At 26.1% G+C, this 3,856-nt stretch overlaps 1 protein-coding gene across 3 annotated transcripts in view; it reads left to right on the top strand.

The window, feature by feature from the left end:
- Nucleotides 1–3,856, top strand: part of LOC117175262 (inositol-pentakisphosphate 2-kinase) — a 396,916-nt gene that overhangs the window by 51,795 nt on the left and 341,265 nt on the right. The window contains exon 1 of one of the 3 annotated variants that reach the window (XM_033364966.1): nucleotides 431–472. The exons of the other annotated variants lie outside the window; for them this stretch is intronic. The gene's annotated coding sequence lies outside the window, so the exon portion shown is untranslated. Of the gene's footprint in view, nucleotides 1–430; nucleotides 473–3,856 lie in introns of those variants that run through there. 3 annotated transcript variants of the gene reach the window in all.

Below are 3,856 nucleotides of genomic sequence, written 5' to 3'. Positions count from 1 at the left end.
TGTCTATACATAAAATAAAAATGATGATATACTTATATAATAAAGATAATAATATCATCATTTATAATAAAGACTTTAATTTCAATGAAATTTTTCTTTATTATAGATTATAAATTAATATTAATACAATAGGATAATCCACTCTTGGGAAAAGAAAGTTTTAGAATTTTTGACATGAGCAATAACGTGACGTTGGGTTTTCCTTTGAATAAAAAACTCACCCTCTACTAAATAGTGAAATCCCTCACTATTTATCAAATGGTGAACATTATGATTCAATGCCAAGAACCATGTATTCACTCTATACTTTGGGTGAACATTTCACTACAAGAAATATACAAATATTGAAAGCTAATTAACTTGTTTTTTTTTCAGTTTTGACCCTGATGATAACAATGAACTATAAAGTTCAGAATGAGTTTGCGAGAAAATGAACCGAAACAAAAGTTAAAACCCTAGTTATTCTGTTTATGTAAGTCTGAATTAGTGATTATGTATTTTGTGTCACTAAGGTCGCAACTATCGCGCCATATTTTACGATTAAATTCGAAATTTTACTTATCTTGTTTGTAGTTATCTTACATCTTGTATCAACAAATCTACTACGTTGTATTTAAGCGTGTTTACCAAATATCACGGTTTTCCTACAAAAATGTGTTAACAATGAATCTGCCTGCGCCCACAGGGTAATGTTGGTGGGACACGAGCAAAAAAGAGTCTGTTCTTCTAATATAATATAATGGTGACAGCATGCATTTTTCTTTAATGATTATAAAAAAATCCTCTTTTATGGGCGCAATTTCATTTAAAGATTTACAGAAAAAACTATAAAACTTACCTATTTTCTTTTACATTTTATACTTGTTTAACTGTTTCCTTTTTGACTTTTAATATTTGCAAGTTTAGAATATGCATGAAATTATTGCCTTTATAACACGATTCATTGATAACTAATTATATATACAATCAAAATTTTCTTTACAGTTGAACTTGTTCTGTTTGAATAAATAATTTATAAAGAAAAAAAAGAATAAAATTAATAATAAATAATAAATAAATTAAGGGAATTTGATTAGTTGCCTTATCATTTTTCTTTCCTCTTTTTTATATATGAAAAAAAAGAATGTTTGCTTTTCTTTTTTGGGAAATTTTTAAATCTTTTTTCATAGGTCGTTAGATTCTTGTATTTATTTTCAGAAATTTTGCACTTTAATTTTGAAAGTTTCCATTTGGAAAACATTTATAATTTACAAAGATTTACAATATTTAATATTCTTTAACTTTGAACTTTGAGAATGACAGTGTTTTATTTATAGAAATCAGATTCTTCTGTAAAAAAAGGTCTGTCCAATTATTTTGAGTGTTACTTGATTGAAAGATATTTGATTTCAAGTATCTTAAGTATTACTCCTTTTTTTAATCAGTTTTAAATTGAATTATTTTAGATTAAATATTCTATAAATCCACATTGTTTCGTTTCAGCTTTAAACGTACAAAATTGTCTAGTTTTTAAGAATTAAACATTTAGCCAATACTTATTCTACGCACTATACTGGAAAACTTGGAAAACCTGGAATTGTTAGGGAATTTTTATATATACTTGGAAAAATCTGGACATGTCAGGTAATTTTGTTTAAAGTCGAGGAATTTTTTCGAGAGCGTTCTTAATTTGTATTGAATTGCAATATAAACCTGTATCAATATGATTCTTCATTTTTAAAAGTAGCTTTATATTAATGTATTTAACTATTTAGTTGAAAGTTTTTTTTTTGTGCAAAATTAATTTTTTAAACTGGAAATATCACTATACCAGTTGAATATTCAATAATAATACTTAAAAATGTATCACTTTTGTAGAAGATTTTTTTTTCTAAAAACTATTTAATTTGTGGTTAAACAATTATATTTTTCATTTGAGAACTCATCTTTTTGGGTAGAAATTAAGCTTTTTCGTCGAAAAATCAATTATTCTATTTAAAGATTGATCCTTTCAGTGAAAAATTCATCTTAAAAAATTTTTTTTTTTAATTCAACTAGTACTATTGAAGATTCATTTTAGTTAAAAAGTCATCTGTTTGGTTGAAAGACAATTTTTTGTAACTTAAAATTCAACTGTTCCATTTCTTATTGAAAATTAATCTTTTTTTAGTTAAAATTCAACTATTTGGTTGAAGATTCATCATTTTAGTTAAAAATTCATCACTTTATTTGAAAATCTAACTATTTTTTTTAATTTGTTTTTTCCGAAAATGCAACTCTATGTACTATTCCAATTAGATATTGCATAATTTTGGTTGAAATTGAAGTCTTGTTGCCTATTTGTCTTTTTAGTAGAAATTAATATTCTCTTGATTGAAAATTAAACTATTCCAGTGAAAAATTCCATCATTTTAGTGAACTATCTTTATTTTTTTGTTCTTTTTTGTTCAAAATTCTTCTGTTCCTGTTAAAGATTCATTCTATATTTTTACTTGAAAAATTAGGAATTTGAAGCGGTTTATATTGAATCTAATATAAGGTAAATGCACTAGTAATCATCACCTTAAGCCAAAATGGAAATTAAGAATGCTTATAATTCTATTTAAAACTCGATTTTTATTTTCGTAAAGGGCTTAACCGATTAAAGTAGATTTAGAAAAACTCAATTTCGATTACTTAACATGATATTTGATTGGAGTCCATTTTTATTCTCGATTAAAATTTAAATTATGCAAATGCGTTAGTTATCGCCAGGCACATAACCAAATATTAACATGAGAAAAGTATACTAATTTGATTAAAGGATATTTAAACTGACCTAAAATCACAAGTTTTATCACGCGCGGCAAGAGCGAATCTTGTAATTCTACGAAAAATACTAGGCCACCTGATAATAAATAAAGCAGTGACGATTAACAGTGCATCTACCTTGGTACCCACATTCATTTTATCTATAAATGTGCACTGAATTTTAAGTATAAGAAAAGAAAATAAAAATTTATTTTTATTATAATATAAATTTATAGACTTTAGAGAAAACCTCAAGAAATGACTAATTATGTTTTTAGAATTATTTAATTATTTAATTACTCGATGGTGCTAATATATTCAATAATATCAGGTATATTAAGCTGTCACAACGCTAGCTTAACGTTAAGCTGGCCGAACATTGCTGTAAAACTTGCTAAAACTGATTTCACGGAAAATTTACTTTATACAGTAATTTAGGGCTCATTTAGTGCTCTGGGAATATGATAACGGAAAATTAAAAAATATTGTTCAAACCATTTTTGTTTAAACAATTCTAGTAAACATGAAGTAAGCAATTTTCTTCCTTTACCCTATGTTAAAGCTCACTTGGGGCTCCATAAATATGGTATTTGAATTTTACAATAAATTGTTTAAACAATTATTTTTATTTTTCATTATCAAGTTCCCAGAGCCCTAAATGAGCCCTAAATTATTGTATAAGGTAAATTTTGCGTGAAATCATTTTTAGCACTTTTTACAGCAATGTTCGGCCAGCTTAACGTTAAGCTAGCGCAAACACTATTTTTTTCAAAAAATAAAAGAGCCCAAATTTAGGACCAGGGGCCCAAATTAACCTCAAATGAGCCCTAAATTATGCGAGGAGTAAGAATAGGTTTCATTGTTTTCTTTATGTATTTTTTATAACGTTAAGGTGGCACAACACCATATACAAAAAAAAGGGCAAAAGAAATATCGCGCGACCTTTGGTCGACGATTTACCAGGTGCCTTAAATAAGCCTGAAATTATGCAAGAGAAGAGAAAATATTTTGTTTTGGCAAATTTGTCTAAACAAAAATTGTTTAAACATTTTTTAAAAATTTTTAATTATATAATGTATATAATTAT

This window comes from Belonocnema kinseyi, chromosome 6 (assembly GCF_010883055.1).
Source record: "Belonocnema kinseyi isolate 2016_QV_RU_SX_M_011 chromosome 6, B_treatae_v1, whole genome shotgun sequence".
NCBI lineage: Eukaryota > Metazoa > Arthropoda > Insecta > Hymenoptera > Cynipidae > Belonocnema > Belonocnema kinseyi.
This window is presented reverse-complemented; position numbering and strand designations above follow the sequence as displayed.